Source organism: Phoxinus phoxinus (assembly GCF_949152265.1).
Source record: "Phoxinus phoxinus genome assembly, chromosome: 25".
In the NCBI taxonomy this organism is placed as follows: Eukaryota; Metazoa; Chordata; class Actinopteri; order Cypriniformes; family Leuciscidae; genus Phoxinus; species Phoxinus phoxinus.
In genome coordinates, this window is record NC_136900.1 from 16297173 (window position 1) to 16315219 (window position 18047).

The window sequence follows — 18047 nt, forward strand, 5'->3', positions numbered from 1 at the left end:
AATAAGCATTTTTTAGGCCACTACATCAACACCTCTAATAATGGGAGTGGGGGATAGGATTCCGACAGTTGTTTTTTTTTATAGGGGGAACAGAATACGACGGCAAAAAAATAGCCGTCGAAATCCGTTCCCCCTGTATTTTTTACACAAGGAGAATCTTCTAATATCTATCAAACTGCAGCTAATTTGTAGTCCCCCATAGCCTAGTGGTCAATTCACTGACATGTAAAGCTGGTGATTTTTAGGTGAAACAAGTTCAAGTCCCGGCTCGTGGACTTTTTTTAATCCCATATTTTCCTATCATAATAAAAGTAAAAAACTCCTAAATATATTTCTTTAGACTGGTCCCAGGTAAGCTTCATCCCCCCACAAAAAAAAGCATTTTTTAGGCCACTAACATCAACACCTCTAATAATGGGAGTGGGGGAACGGATTCCAACAGTTTTTTTTTTTTAATAGGGGGAACAGAATCCGACGGCAAAAAAACAGCCGTCGAGATCCGTTCCCCCTGTATTTTTACCACAAGGAGGATCTTCTAATATCTATCAAAAAGCTGGTAATTATCAGTTCCCCATAGCCTAGTGGTCAATTCACTGACATATAAAGCTGGTGATTTTTAGGTGAAACAAGTTCAAGTCCCGGCTCGTGGACTTTTTTTAATCCCATATTTTCCTATCATAATAAAAGTCAAAAACTCCTAAATATATTTCTTTAGACTGGTCCCAGGTAAGCTTCATCCCCACACAAAATAAAAAAAGCATTTTTTAGGCCACTACTTCAACACCTCTAATAATGGGAGTGGGGGAACGGATTCCGACAGATGTTTTTTTTTATAGGGGGAACAGAATCCGACGGCAAAAAAACAGCCGTCGAGATCCGTTCCCCCTGTATGTTTACCACAAGGAGGATCTTCTAATATCTATCAAAAAGTTGATAATTATCAGTTCCCCATAGCCTAGTGGTCAATTCACTGACATATAAAGCTGGGGATTTTTAGGTGAAACAAGTTCAAGTCCCGGCTCGTGGACTTTTTTTAATCCCATATTTTCCTATCATAATAAAAGTCAAAAACTCCTAAATATATTTCTTTAGACTGGTCCCAGGTAAGCTTCATCCCCCCACAAAAAAAAAAAAAAGCATTTTTTAGGCCACTAACATCAACACCTCTAATAATGGGAGTGGGGGAACGGATTCCGACAGATGTTTTTTTTTTTTATAGGGGGAACAGAATCCGACGGCAAAAAAACAGCCGTCGAGATCCGTTCCCCCTGTATGTTTACCACAAGGAGGATCTTCTAATATCTATCAAAAAGCTGTTAATTCTTAGTCCCCCATAGCCTAGTGGTCAATTCACTGACATGTAAAGCTGGTGATTTTTAGGTGAAACAAGTTCAAGTCCCAGCTCGTGGACTTTTTTTAATCCCATATTTTCCTATCATAATATAAGTCAAAAACTCCTAAATATATTTCTTTAGACTGATCCCAGGTAAGCTTCATCCCCACACAAAATAAAAAAAGCATTTTTTAGGCAACTACATCAACACCTCTAATAATGGGAGTGGGGGAACGGATTCTGACAGATGTTTTATTTTTATAGGAGGAACAGAATCCGACGGCAAAAAAACAGCCGTCGAGATCCGTTCCCCCTGTATTTTTACCACAAGGAGGATCTTCTAATATCTATTAAAAAGTCGCTAATTATCAGTTTCCCATAGCCTAGTGGTCAATTCACTGACATATAAAGCTGGGGATTTTTAGGTGAAACAAGTTCAAGTCCCGGCTCGTGGACTTTTTTTAATCCCATATTTTCCTATCATAATAAAAGTAAAAAACTTTTAAATATATTTCTATAGACTGGTACCAGGTTAGCTCCATCCCCACACAAAATAAAATATGTATTTTTAAATGCTACTACATCAACACATCTCATAATGGGAGTTGGGGAATGGATTCCGACAGATTTTTTTTTTATAGGGGGAACAGAATCCGACGGCAAAAAAACAGCCGTCGAGATCCGTTCCCCCTGTATTTTTACCTCAAGGAGGATCTTCTAATATCTATCAAAAAGCTGTTCATTCTTAGTCCCCCATAGCCTAGTGGTCAATTCACTGATATGTAAAGCTGGTGATTTTTAGGTGAAACAAGTTCAAGTCCCGGGCTCGTGGACTTTTTTTAATCCCATATTTTCCTATCATAATAAAAGTCAAAAACTCCTGAATATATTTCTTTAGACTGATCCCAGGTAAGCTTCATCCCCACACAAAATAAAAAAAGCATTTTTTAGGCCACTACATCAACACCTCTAATAATGGGAGTGGGGGAACGGATTCCAACAGATGTTTTTTTTTATAGGGGGAACAGAATCCGACGGCAAAAAAACAGCCGTCGAGATCCGTTCCCCCTGTATTTTTACCACAAGGAGGATCTTCTAATATCTATCAAAAAGCTGCTAATTATCAGTTCCCCATAGCCTAGTGGTCAATTCACTGACATATAAAGCTGTGGATTTTTAGGTGAAACAAGTTTAAGTCCCAGCTCGTGGACTTTTTTTAATCCCATATTTTCCTATCATAATAAAAGTAAAAAACTCCTAAATATATTTCTTTAGACTGGTCCCAGGTAAGCTTCATCCCCACACAAAATAAAATAAGCATTTTTTAGGCCACTACATCAACACCTCTAATAATGGGAGTGGGGGAACGGATTCCGACAGATGTTTTTTTTATAGGGGGAACAGAATCCGACGGCAAAAAAACAGCCGTCGAGATCCGTTCCCCCTGTATGTTTACCACAAGGAGGATCTTCTAATATCTATCAAAAAGTTGCTAATTATCAGTTCCCCATAGCCTAGTGGTCAATTCACTGACATATAAAGCTGGGGATTTTTCGGTGAAACAAGTTCATGTCCCGGCTCGTGGACTTTTTTAAATCCCATATTTTCCTATCATAATAAAAGTCAAAAACTCCTAAATATATTTCTTTAGACTGGTCCCAGGTAAGCTTCATCCCCCCACAAAAAAAAGAAGCATTTTTTAGGCCACTAACATCAACACCTCTAATAATGGGAGTGGGGGAACGGATTCCGACAGATGTTTTTTTTTTTTATAGGGGGAACAGAATCCGACGGCAAAAAAACAGCCGTCGAGATCCCTTCCCCCTGTATGTTTACCACAAGGAGGATCTTCTAATATCTATCAAAAAGCTGTTAATTCTTAGTCCCCCATAGCCTAGTGGTCAATTCACTGAAATGTAAAGCTGGTGATTTTTAGGTGAAACAAGTTCAAGTCCCAGCTCGTGGACTTTTTTTAATCCCATATTTTCCTATCATAATAAAAGTCAAAAACTTTTAAATATATTTCTATAGACTGGTACCAGGTTAGCTCCATCCCCACACAAAATAAAATATGTATTTTTAAATGCTACTACATCAACACATCTCATAATGGGAGTTGGGGAATGGATTCCGACAGATTTTTTTTTTATAGGGGGAACAGAATCCGACGGCAAAAAAACAGCCGTCGGAATCCGTTCCCCCTGTATTTTTACCTCAAGGAGGATCTTCTAATATCTATCAAAAAGCTGTTCATTCTTAGTCCCCCATAGCCTAGTGGTCAATTCACTGACATGTAAAGCTGGTGATTTTTAGGTGAAACAAGTTCAAGTCCCGGGCTCGTGGACTTTTTTTAATCCCATATTTTCCTATCATAATAAAAGTAAAAAACTCCTAAATATATTTCTTTAGACTGGTCCCAGGTAAGCTTCATCCCCACACAAAATAAAATAAGCATTTTTTAGGCCACTACATCAAAACCTCTAATAATGGGAGTGGGGGAACGGATTCCGACAGATGGTTTTTTTATAGGGGGAACAGAATCCGACGGCAAAAAAACAGCCGTCGAGATCCGTTCCCCCTGTATGTTTACCACAAGGAGGATCTTCTAATATCTATCAAAAAGTTGCTAATTATCAGTTCCCCATAGCCTAGTGGTCAATTCACTGACATATAAAGCTGGGGATTTTTAGGTGAAACAAGTTCAAGTCCCGGCTCGTGGACTTTTTTTAATCCCATATTTTCCTATCATAATAAAAGTCAAAAACTCCTAAATATATTTCTTTAGACTGGTCCCAGGTAAGCTTCATCCCCCCACAAAAAAAAAAAAAAAGCATTTTTTAGGCCACTAACATCAACACCTCTAATAATGGGAGTGGGGGAACGGATTCCGACAGATGTTTTTTTTTTTTATAGGGGGAACAGAATCCGACGGCAAAAAAACAGCCGTCGAGATCCGTTCCCCCTGTATGTTTACCACAAGGAGGATCTTCTAATATCTATCAAAAAGCTGTTAATTCTTAGTCCCCCATAGCCTAGTGGTCAATTCACTGACATGTAAAGCTGGTGATTTTTAGGTGAAACAAGTTCAAGTCCCAGCTCGTGGACTTTTTTTAATCCCATATTTTCCTATCATAATATAAGTCAAAAACTCCTAAATATATTTCTTTAGACTGATCCCAGGTAAGCTTCATCCCCACACAAAATAAAATAAGCATTTTTTATGCAACTACATCAACACCTCTAATAATGGGAGTGGGGGAACGGATTCTGACAGATGTTTTATTTTTATAGGAGGAACAGAATCCGACGGCAAAAAAACAGCCGTCGAGATCCGTTCCCCCTGTATTTTTACCACAAGGAGGATCTTCTAATATCTATCAAAAAACTGCTAATTATCAGTTCCCCATAGCCTAGTGGTCAATTCACTGACATATAAAGCTGTGGATTTTTAGGTGAAACAAGTTCAAGTCCCGGCTCGTGGACTTTTTTTAATCCCATATTTTCCTATCATAATATAAGTCAAAAACTCCTAAATATATTTCTTTAGACTGATCCCAGGTAAGCTTCATCCCCACACAAAATAAAAAAAGCATTTTTTAGGCCACTACATCAACACCTCTAATAATGGGAGTGGGGGAACGGATTCCGACAGATGTTTTTTTTTATAGGGGGAACAGAATCCGACGGCAAAAAAACAGCCGTCGAGATCCGTTCCCCCTGTATGTTTACCACAAGGAGGATCTTCTAATATCTATTAAAAAGTTGCTAATTATCAGTTTCCCATAGCCTAGTGGTCAATTCACTGACATATAAAGCTGGGGATTTTTAGGTGAAACAAGTTCAAGTCCCGGCTCGTGGACTTTTTTTAATCCCATATTTTCCTATCATAATAAAAGTCAAAAACTTTTAAATATATTTCTATAGACTGGTACCAGGTTAGCTCCATCCCCACACAAAATAAAATATGTATTTTTAAATGCTACTACATCAACACATCTCATAATGGGAGTTGGGGAATGGATTCCGACAGATTTTTTTTTTATAGGGGGAACAGAATCCGACGGCAAAAAAACAGCCGTCGGAATCCGTTCCCCCTGTATTTTTACCTCAAGGAGGATCTTCTAATATCTATCAAAAAGCTGTTCTTTCTTAGTCCCCCATAGCCTAGTGGTCAATTCACTGACATGTAAAGCTGGTGATTTTTAGGTGAAACAAGTTCAAGTCCCGGGCTCGTGGACTTTTTTTAATCCCATATTTTCCTATCATAATAAAAGTAAAAAACTCCTAAATATATTTCTTTAGACTGGTCCCAGGTAAGCTTCATCCCCACACAAAATAAAATAAGCATTTTTTAGGCCACTACATCAAAACCTCTAATAATGGGAGTGGGGGATAGGATTCCGACAGTTGTTTTTTTTATAGGGGGAACAGAATCCGACGGCAAAAAAACAGCCGTCGAGATCCGTTCCCCCTGTATTTTTACCTCAAGGAGGATCTTCTAATATCTATCAAAAAGCTGTTCTTTCTTAGTCCCCCATAGCCTAGTGGTCAATTCACTGACATGTAAAGCTGGTGATTTTTAGGTGAAACAAGTTCAAGTCCCGGGCTCGTGGACTTTTTTTAATCCCATATTTTCCTATCATAATAAAAGTAAAAAACTCCTAAATATATTTCTTTAGACTGGTCCCAGGTAAGCTTCATCCCCACACAAAATAAAATAAGCATTTTTTAGGCCACTACATCAAAACCTCTAATAATGGGAGTGGGGGATAGGATTCCGACAGTTGTTTTTTTTATAGGGGGAACAGAATCCGACGGCAAAAAAACAGCCGTCGAGATCCGTTCCCCCTGTATGTTTACCACAAGGAGGATCTTCTAATATCTATCAAAAAGCTGTTAATTCTTAGTCCTCCATAGCCTAGTGGTCAATTCACTGACATGTAAAGCTGGTGATTTTTAGGTGAAACAAGTTCAAGTCCCGGCTCGTGGACTTTTTTTAATCCCATATTTTCCTATCATAATATAAGTCAAAAACTCCTAAATATATTTATTTAGACTGATCCCAGGTAAGCTTCATCCCCACACAAAATAAAATAAGCATTTTTTAGGCCACTACATCAACACCTCTAATAATGGGAGTGGGGGATAGGATTCCGACAGTTGTTTTTTTTTATAGGGGGAACAGAATACGACGGCAAAGAAATAGCCGTCGAAATCCGTTCCCCCTGTATTTTTTACACAAGGAGAATCTTCTAATATCTATCAAACTGCAGCTAATTCGTAGTCCCCCATAGCCTAGTGGTCAATTCACTGACATGTAAAGCTGGTGATTTTTAGGTGAAACAAGTTCAAGTCCCGGCTCGTGGACTTTTTTTAATCCCATATTTTCCTATCATAATAAAAGTCAAAAACTCCTAAATATATTTCTTTAGACTGATCCCAGGTAAGCTTCATCCCCACACAAAATAAAATAAGCATTTTTTAGGCAACTACATCAACACCTCTAATAATGGGAGTGGGGGAACGGATTCTGACAGATGTTTTATTTTTATAGGAGGAACAGAATCCGACGGCAAAAAAACAGCCGTCGAGATCCGTTCCCCCTGTATTTTTACCACAAGGAGGATCTTCTAATATCTATCAAAAAACTGCTAATTATCAGTTCCCCATAGCCTAGTGGTCAATTCACTGACATATAAAGCTGTGGATTTTTAGGTGAAACAAGTTCAAGTCCCGGCTCGTGGACTTTTTTTAATCCCATATTTTCCTATCATAATATAAGTCAAAAACTCCTAAATATATTTCTTTAGACTGATCCCAGGTAAGCTTCATCCCCACACAAAATAAAAAAAGCATTTTTTAGGCCACTACATCAACACCTCTAATAATGGGAGTGGGGGAACGGATTCCGACAGATGTTTTTTTTTATAGGGGGAACAGAATCCGACGGCAAAAAAACAGCCGTCGAGATCCGTTCCCCCTGTATGTTTACCACAAGGAGGATCTTCTAATATCTATTAAAAAGTTGCTAATTATCAGTTTCCCATAGCCTAGTGGTCAATTCACTGACATATAAAGCTGGGGATTTTTAGGTGAAACAAGTTCAAGTCCCGGCTCGTGGACTTTTTTTAATCCCATATTTTCCTATCATAATAAAAGTCAAAAACTTTTAAATATATTTCTATAGACTGGTACCAGGTTAGCTCCATCCCCACACAAAATAAAATATGTATTTTTAAATGCTACTACATCAACACATCTCATAATGGGAGTTGGGGAATGGATTCCGACAGATTTTTTTTTTATAGGGGGAACAGAATCCGACGGCAAAAAAACAGCCGTCGGAATCCGTTCCCCCTGTATGTTTACCACAAGGAGGATCTTCTAATATCTATCAAAAAGCTGTTAATTCTTAGTCCCCCATAGCCTAGTGGTCAATTCACTGACATGTAAAGCTGGTGATTTTTAGGTGAAACAAGTTCAAGTCCCGGCTCGTGGACTTTTTTTAATCCCATATTTTCCTATCATAATATAAGTCAAAAACTCCTAAATATATTTATTTAGACTGATCCCAGGTAAGCTTCATCCCCACACAAAATAAAATAAGCATTTTTTAGGCCACTACATCAACACCTCTAATAATGGGAGTGGGGGATAGGATTCCGACAGTTGTTTTTTTTTATAGGGGGAACAGAATACGACGGCAAAAAAATAGCCGTCGAAATCCGTTCCCCCTGTATTTTTTACACAAGGAGAATCTTCTAATGTCTATCAAACTGCAGCTAATTTGTAGTCCCCCATAGCCTAGTGGTCAATTCACTGACATGTAAAGCTGGTGATTTTTAGGTGAAACAAGTTCAAGTCCCGGCTCGTGGACTTTTTTTAATCCCATATTTTCCTATCATAATAAAAGTAAAAAACTCCTAAATATATTTCTTTAGACTGGTCCCAGGTAAGCTTCATCCCCCCACAAAAAAAAGCATTTTTTAGGCCACTAACATCAACACCTCTAATAATGGGAGTGGGGGAACGGATTCCAACAGTTTTTTTTTTTTAATAGGGGGAACAGAATCCGACGGCAAAAAAACAGCCGTCGAGATCCGTTCCCCCTGTATTTTTACCACAAGGAGGATCTTCTAATATCTATCAAAAAGCTGGTAATTATCAGTTCCCCATAGCCTAGTGGTCAATTCACTGACATATAAAGCTGGTGATTTTTAGGTGAAACAAGTTCAAGTCCCGGCTCGTGGACTTTTTTTAATCCCATATTTTCCTATCATAATAAAAGTCAAAAACTCCTAAATATATTTCTTTAGACTGGTCCCAGGTAAGCTTCATCCCCACACAAAATAAAAAAAGCATTTTTTAGGCCACTACTTCAACACCTCTAATAATGGGAGTGGGGGAACGGATTCCGACAGATGTTTTTTTTTATAGGGGGAACAGAATCCGACGGCAAAAAAACAGCCGTCGAGATCCGTTCCCCCTGTATGTTTACCACAAGGAGGATCTTCTAATATCTATCAAAAAGTTGCTAATTATCAGTTCCCCATAGCCTAGTGGTCAATTCACTGACATATAAAGCTGGGGATTTTTAGGTGAAACAAGTTCAAGTCCCGGCTCGTGGACTTTTTTTAATCCCATATTTTCCTATCATAATAAAAGTCAAAAACTCCTAAATATATTTCTTTAGACTGGTCCCAGGTAAGCTTCATCCCCCCACAAAAAAAAAAAAAAGCATTTTTTAGGCCACTAACATCAACACCTCTAATAATGGGAGTGGGGGAACGGATTCCGACAGATGTTTTTTTTTTTTATAGGGGGAACAGAATCCGACGGCAAAAAAACAGCCGTCGAGATCCGTTCCCCCTGTATGTTTACCACAAGGAGGATCTTCTAATATCTATCAAAAAGCTGTTAATTCTTAGTCCCCCATAGCCTAGTGGTCAATTCACTGACATGTAAAGCTGGTGATTTTTAGGTGAAACAAGTTCAAGTCCCAGCTCGTGGACTTTTTTTAATCCCATATTTTCCTATCATAATATAAGTCAAAAACTCCTAAATATATTTCTTTAGACTGATCCCAGGTAAGCTTCATCCCCACACAAAATAAAAAAAGCATTTTTTAGGCAACTACATCAACACCTCTAATAATGGGAGTGGGGGAACGGATTCTGACAGATGTTTTATTTTTATAGGAGGAACAGAATCCGACGGCAAAAAAACAGCCGTCGAGATCCGTTCCCCCTGTATTTTTACCACAAGGAGGATCTTCTAATATCTATTAAAAAGTCGCTAATTATCAGTTTCCCATAGCCTAGTGGTCAATTCACTGACATATAAAGCTGGGGATTTTTAGGTGAAACAAGTTCAAGTCCCGGCTCGTGGACTTTTTTTAATCCCATATTTTCCTATCATAATAAAAGTAAAAAACTTTTAAATATATTTCTATAGACTGGTACCAGGTTAGCTCCATCCCCACACAAAATAAAATATGTATTTTTAAATGCTACTACATCAACACATCTCATAATGGGAGTTGGGGAATGGATTCCGACAGATTTTTTTTTTATAGGGGGAACAGAATCCGACGGCAAAAAAACAGCCGTCGAGATCCGTTCCCCCTGTATTTTTACCTCAAGGAGGATCTTCTAATATCTATCAAAAAGCTGTTCATTCTTAGTCCCCCATAGCCTAGTGGTCAATTCACTGACATGTAAAGCTGGTGATTTTTAGGTGAAACAAGTTCAAGTCCCGGGCTCGTGGACTTTTTTTAATCCCATATTTTCCTATCATAATAAAAGTAAAAAACTCCTAAATATATTTCTTTAGACTGGTCCCAGGTAAGCTTCATCCCCACACAAAATAAAATAAGCATTTTTTAGGCCACTACATCAACACCTCTAATAATGGGAGTGGGGGAACGGATTCCGACAGATGTTTTTTTTATAGGGGGAACAGAATCCGACGGCAAAAAAACAGCCGTCGAGATCCGTTCCCCCTGTATGTTTACCACAAGGAGGATCTTCTAATATCTATCAAAAAGTTGCTAATTATCAGTTCCCCATAGCCTAGTGGTCAATTCACTGACATATAAAGCTGGGGATTTTTCGGTGAAACAAGTTCATGTCCCGGCTCGTGGACTTTTTTAAATCCCATATTTTCCTATCATAATAAAAGTCAAAAACTCCTAAATATATTTCTTTAGACTGGTCCCAGGTAAGCTTCATCCCCCCACAAAAAAAAGAAGCATTTTTTAGGCCACTAACATCAACACCTCTAATAATGGGAGTGGGGGAACGGATTCCGACAGATGTTTTTTTTTTTTATAGGGGGAACAGAATCCGACGGCAAAAAAACAGCCGTCGAGATCTGTTCCCCCTGTATGTTTACCACAAGGAGGATCTTCTAATATCTATCAAAAAGCTGTTAATTCTTAGTCCCCCATAGCCTAGTGGTCAATTCACTGACATGTAAAGCTGGTGATTTTTAGGTGAAACAAGTTCAAGTCCCGGCTCGTGGACTTTTTTTAATCCCATATTTTCCTATCATAATATAAGTCAAAAACTCCTAAATATATTTATTTAGACTGAACCCAGGTAAGCTTCATCCCCACACAAAATAAAATAAGCATTTTTTAGGCCACTACATCAACACCTCTAATAATGGGAGTGGGGGATAGGATTCCGACAGTTGTTTTTTTTTATAGGGGGAACAGAATACGACGGCAAAAAAATAGCCGTCGAAATCCGTTCCCCCTGTATTTTTTACACAAGGAGAATCTTCTAATATCTATCAAACTGCAGCTAATTCGTAGTCCCCCATAGCCTAGTGGTCAATTCACTGACATATAAAGCTGGTGATTTTTAGGTGAAACAAGTTCAAGTCCCGGCTCGTGGGCTTTTTTTAATCCCATATTTTCCTATCATAATAAAAGTCAAAAACTCCTAAATATATTTCTTTAGACTGGTCCCAGGTAAGCTTCATCCCCCCCCACAAAAAAAAAAAGCATTTTTTAGGCCACTAACATCAACACCTCTAATAATGGGAGTGGGGGAACGGATTCCGACAGATGTTTTTTTTTTTTATAGGGGGAACAGAATCCGACGGCAAAAAAACAGCCGTCGAGATCCGTTCCCCCTGTATGTATACCACAAGGAGGATCTTCTAATATCTATCAAAAAGCTGTTAATTCTTAGTCCCCCATAGCCTAGTGGTCAATTCACTGACATGTAAAGCTGGTGATTTTTAGGTGAAACAAGTTCAAGTCCCAGCTCGTGGACTTTTTTTAATCCCATATTTTCCTATCATAATATAAGTCAAAAACTCCTAAATATATTTCTTTAGACTGATCCCAGGTAAGCTTCATCCCCACACAAAATAAAATAAGCATTTTTTAGGCAACTACATCAACACCTCTAATAATGGGAGTGGGGGAACGGATTCTGACAGATGTTTTATTTTTATAGGAGGAACAGAATCCGACGGCAAAAAAACAGCCGTCGAGATCCGTTCCCCCTGTATTTTTACCACAAGGAGGATCTTCTAATATCTATCAAAAAACTGCTAATTATCAGTTCCCCATAGCCTAGTGGTCAATTCACTGACATATAAAGCTGTGGATTTTTAGGTGAAACAAGTTCAAGTCCCGGCTCGGGGACTTTTTTTAATCCCATATTTTCCTATCATAATAAAAGTAAAACACTCCTAAATATATTTCTTTAGACTGGTCCCAGGTTAGCTCCATCCCCACACAAAATAAAATATGTATTTTTAAATGCTACTACATCAACACATCTCATAATGGGAGTTGGGGAATGGATTCCGACAGATTTTTTTTTTATAGGGGGAACAGAATCCGACGGCAAAAAAACAGCCGTCGAGATCCGTTCCCCCTGTATTTTTACCTCAAGGAGGATCTTCTAATATCTATCAAAAAGCTGTTCATTCTTAGTCCCCCATAGCCTAGTGGTCAATTCACTGACATGTAAAGCTGGTGATTTTTAGGTGAAACAAGTTCAAGTCCCGGGCTCGTGGACTTTTTTTAATCCCATATTTTCCTATCATAATAAAAGTCAAAAACTCCTAAATATATTTCAATAGACTGGTCCCAGGTAAGCTTCATCCCCACACAAAATAAAATATGTATTTTTAAACGCCACTACATCAACACCTCTAATAATGGGAGTGGGGGAACGGATTCCGACAGATGTTTTTTTTTATAGGGGGAACAGAATCCGACGGCAAAAAAACAGCCGTCGAGATCCGTTCCCCCTGTATGTTTACCACAAGGAGGATCTTCTAATATCTATCAAAAAGCTGCTAATTATCAGTTCCCCATAGCCTAGTGGTCAATTCACTGACATATAAAGCTGGGGATTTTTAGGTGAAACAAGTTCAAGTCCCGGCTCGTGGACTTTTTTTAATCCCATATTTTCCTATCATAATAAAAGTAAAAAACTTTTAAATATATTTCTATAGACTGGTACCAGGTTAGCTCCATCCCCACACAAAATAAAATATGTATTTTTAAACGCCACTACATCAACACATCTCATAATGGGAGTTGGGGAATGGATTCCGACAGATGTTTTTTTTTATAGGGGGAACAGAATCCGACGGCAAAAAAACAGCCGTCGGAATCCGTTCCCCCTGTATGTTTACCACAAGGAGGATCTTCTAATATCTATCAAAAAGCTGTTAATTCTTAGTCCCCCATAGCCTAGTGGTCAATTCACTGACATGTAAAGCTGGTGATTTTTAGGTGAAACAAGTTCAAGTCCCGGCTCGTGGACTTTTTTTAATCCCATATTTTCCTATCATAATATAAGTCAAAAACTCCTAAATATATTTATTTAGACTGATCCCAGGTAAGCTTCATCCCCACACAAAATAAAATAAGCATTTTTTAGGCCACTACATCAACACCTCTAATAATGGGAGTGGGGGATAGGATTCCGACAGTTGTTTTTTTTTATAGGGGGAACAGAATACGACGGCAAAAAAATAGCCGTCGAAATCCGTTCCCCCTGTATTTTTTACACAAGGAGAATCTTCTAATGTCTATCAAACTGCAGCTAATTTGTAGTCCCCCATAGCCTAGTGGTCAATTCACTGACATGTAAAGCTGGTGATTTTTAGGTGAAACAAGTTCAAGTCCCGGCTCGTGGACTTTTTTTAATCCCATATTTTCCTATCATAATAAAAGTAAAAAACTCCTAAATATATTTCTTTAGACTGGTCCCAGGTAAGCTTCATCCCCCCACAAAAAAAAGCATTTTTTAGGCCACTAACATCAACACCTCTAATAATGGGAGTGGGGGAACGGATTCCAACAGTTTTTTTTTTTTAATAGGGGGAACAGAATCCGACGGCAAAAAAACAGCCGTCGTGATCCGTTCCCCCTGTATTTTTACCACAAGGAGGATCTTCTAATATCTATCAAAAAGCTGGTAATTATCAGTTCCCCATAGCCTAGTGGTCAATTCACTGACATATAAAGCTGGTGATTTTTAGGTGAAACAAGTTCAAGTCCCGGCTCGTGGACTTTTTTTAATCCCATATTTTCCTATCATAATAAAAGTCAAAAACTCCTAAATATATTTCTTTAGACTGGTCCCAGGTAAGCTTCATCCCCACACAAAATAAAAAAAGCATTTTTTAGGCCACTACTTCAACACCTCTAATAATGGGAGTGGGGGAACGGATTCCGACAGATGTTTTTTTTTATAGGGGGAACAGAATCCGACGGCAAAAAAACAGCCGTCGAGATCCGTTCCCCCTGTATGTTTACCACAAGGAGGATCTTCTAATATCTATCAAAAAGTTGCTAATTATCAGTTCCCCATAGCCTAGTGGTCAATTCACTGACATATAAAGCTGGGGATTTTTAGGTGAAACAAGTTCAAGTCCCGGCTCGTGGACTTTTTTTAATCCCATATTTTCCTATCATAATAAAAGTCAAAAACTCCTAAATATATTTCTTTAGACTGGTCCCAGGTAAGCTTCATCCCCCCACAAAAAAAAAAAAAAGCATTTTTTAGGCCACTAACATCAACACCTCTAATAATGGGAGTGGGGGAACGGATTCCGACAGATGTTTTTTTTTTTTATAGGGGGAACAGAATCCGACGGCAAAAAAACAGCCGTCGAGATCCGTTCCCCCTGTATGTTTACCACAAGGAGGATCTTCTAATATCTATCAAAAAGCTGTTAATTCTTAGTCCCCCATAGCCTAGTGGTCAATTCACTGACATGTAAAGCTGGTGATTTTTAGGTGAAACAAGTTCAAGTCCCAGCTCGTGGACTTTTTTTAATCCCATATTTTCCTATCATAATATAAGTCAAAAACTCCTAAATATATTTCTTTAGACTGATCCCAGGTAAGCTTCATCCCCACACAAAATAAAATAAGCATTTTTTAGGCAACTACATCAACACCTCTAATAATGGGAGTGGGGGAACGGATTCTGACAGATGTTTTATTTTTATAGGAGGAACAGAATCCGACGGCAAAAAAACAGCCGTCGAGATCCGTTCCCCCTGTATTTTTACCACAAGGAGGATCTTCTAATATCTATCAAAAAACTGCTAATTATCAGTTCCCCATAGCCTAGTGGTCAATTCACTGACATATAAAGCTGTGGATTTTTAGGTGAAACAAGTTCAAGTCCCGGCTCGTGGACTTTTTTTAATCCCATATTTTCCTATCATAATATAAGTCAAAAACTCCTAAATATATTTCTTTAGACTGATCCCAGGTAAGCTTCATCCCCACACAAAATAAAAAAAGCATTTTTTAGGCCACTACATCAACACCTCTAATAATGGGAGTGGGGGAACGGATTCCGACAGATGTTTTTTTTTATAGGGGGAACAGAATCCGACGGCAAAAAAACAGCCGTCGAGATCCGTTCCCCCTGTATGTTTACCACAAGGAGGATCTTCTAATATCTATTAAAAAGTTGCTAATTATCAGTTTCCCATAGCCTAGTGGTCAATTCACTGACATATAAAGCTGGGGATTTTTAGGTGAAACAAGTTCAAGTCCCGGCTCGTGGACTTTTTTTAATCCCATATTTTCCTATCATAATAAAAGTAAAAAACTTTTAAATATATTTCTATAGACTGGTACCAGGTTAGCTCCATCCCCACACAAAATAAAATATGTATTTTTAAATGCTACTACATCAACAAATCTCATAATGGGAGTTGGGGAATGGATTCCGACAGATTTTTTTTTTATAGGGGGAACAGAATCCGACGGCAAAAAAACAGCCGTCGAGATCCGTTCCCCCTGTATTTTTACCTCAAGGAGGATCTTCTAATATCTATCAAAAAGCTGTTAATTCTTAGTCCCCCATAGCCTAGTGGTCAATTCACTGACATGTAAAGCTGGTGATTTTTAGGTGAAACAAGTTCAAGTCCCGGGCTCGTGGACTTTTTTTAATCCCATATTTTCCTATCATAATAAAAGTCAAAAACTCCTGAATATATTTCTTTAGACTGATCCCAGGTAAGCTTCATCCCCACACAAAATAAAAAAAGCATTTTTTAGGCCACTACATCAACACCTCTAATAATGGGAGTGGGGGAACGGATTCCAACAGATGTTTTTTTTTATAGGGGGAACAGAATCCGACGGCAAAAAAACAGCCGTCGAGATCCGTTCCCCCTGTATTTTTACCACAAGGAGGATCTTCTAATATCTATCAAAAAGCTGCTAATTATCAGTTCCCCATAGCCTAGTGGTCAATTCACTGACATATAAAGCTGTGGATTTTTAGGTGAAACAAGTTTAAGTCCCAGCTCGTGGACTTTTTTTAATCCCATATTTTCCTATCATAATAAAAGTAAAAAACTCCTAAATATATTTCTTTAGACTGGTCCCAGGTAAGCTTCATCCCCACACAAAATAAAATAAGCATTTTTTAGGCCACTACATCAACACCTCTAATAATGGGAGTGGGGGAACGGATTCCGACAGATGTTTTTTTTATAGGGGGAACAGAATCCGACGGCAAAAAAACAGCCGTCGAGATCCGTTCCCCCTGTATGTTTACCACAAGGAGGATCTTCTAATATCTATCAAAAAGTTGCTAATTATCAGTTCCCCATAGCCTAGTGGTCAATTCACTGACATATAAAGCTGGGGATTTTTCGGTGAAACAAGTTCATGTCCCGGCTCGTGGACTTTTTTAAATCCCATATTTTCCTATCATAATAAAAGTCAAAAACTCCTAAATATATTTCTTTAGACTGGTCCCAGGTAAGCTTCATCCCCCCACAAAAAAAAGAAGCATTTTTTAGGCCACTAACATCAACACCTCTAATAATGGGAGTGGGGGAACGGATTCCGACAGATGTTTTTTTTTTTTATAGGGGGAACAGAATCCGACGGCAAAAAAACAGCCGTCGAGATCTGTTCCCCCTGTATGTTTACCACAAGGAGGATCTTCTAATATCTATCAAAAAGCTGTTAATTTTTAGTCCCCCATAGCCTAGTGGTCAATTCACTGACATGTAAAGCTGGTGATTTTTAGGTGAAACAAGTTCAAGTCCCGGCTCGTGGACTTTTTTTAATCCCATATTTTCCTATCATAATATAAGTCAAAAACTCCTAAATATATTTATTTAGACTGATCCCAGGTAAGCTTCATCCCCACACAAAATAAAATAATCATTTTTTAGGCCACTACATCAACACCTCTAATAATGGGAGTGGGGGATAGGATTCCGACAGTTGTTTTTTTTTATAGGGGGAACAGAATACGACGGCAAAAAAATAGCCGTCGAAATCCGTTCCCCCTGTATTTTTTACACAAGGAGAATCTTCTAATATCTATCAAACTGCAGCTAATTCGTAGTCCCCCATAGCCTAGTGGTCAATTCACTGACATGTAAAGCTGGTGATTTTTAGGTGAAACAAGTTCAAGTCCCGGCTCGTGGGCTTTTTTTAATCCCATATTTTCCTATCATAATAAAAGTAAAAAACTCCTAAATATATTTCTTTAGACTGGTCCCAGGTAAGCTTCATCCCCCCACAAAAAAAAGCATTTTTTAGGCCACTAACATCAACACCTCTAATAATGGGAGTGGGGGAACGGATTCCAACAGTTTTTTTTTTTAATAGGGGGAACAGAATCCGACGGCAAAAAAACAGCCGTCGAGATCCGTTCCCCCTGTATTTTTACCACAAGGAGGATCTTCTAATATCTATCAAAAAGCTGGTAATTATCAGTTCCCCATAGCCTAGTGGTCAATTCACTGACATATAAAGCTGGTGATTTTTAGGTGAAACAAGTTCAAGTCCCGGCTCGTGGACTTTTTTTAATCCCATATTTTCCTATCATAATAAAAGTCAAAAACTCCTAAATATATTTCTTTAGACTGGTCCCAGGTAAGCTTCATCCCCCCCCACAAAAAAAAAAAAGCATTTTTTAGGCCACTAACATCAACACCTCTAATAATGGGAGTGGGGGAACGGATTCCGACAGATGTTTTTTTTTTTTATAGGGGGAACAGAATCCGACGGCAAAAAAACAGCCGTCGAGATCCGTTCCCCCTGTATGTATACCACAAGGAGGATCTTCTAATATCTATCAAAAAGCTGTTAATTCTTAGTCCCCCATAGCCTAGTGGTCAATTCACTGACATATAAAGCTGTGGATTTTTAGGTGAAACAAGTTCAAGTCCCAGCTCGTGGACTTTTTTT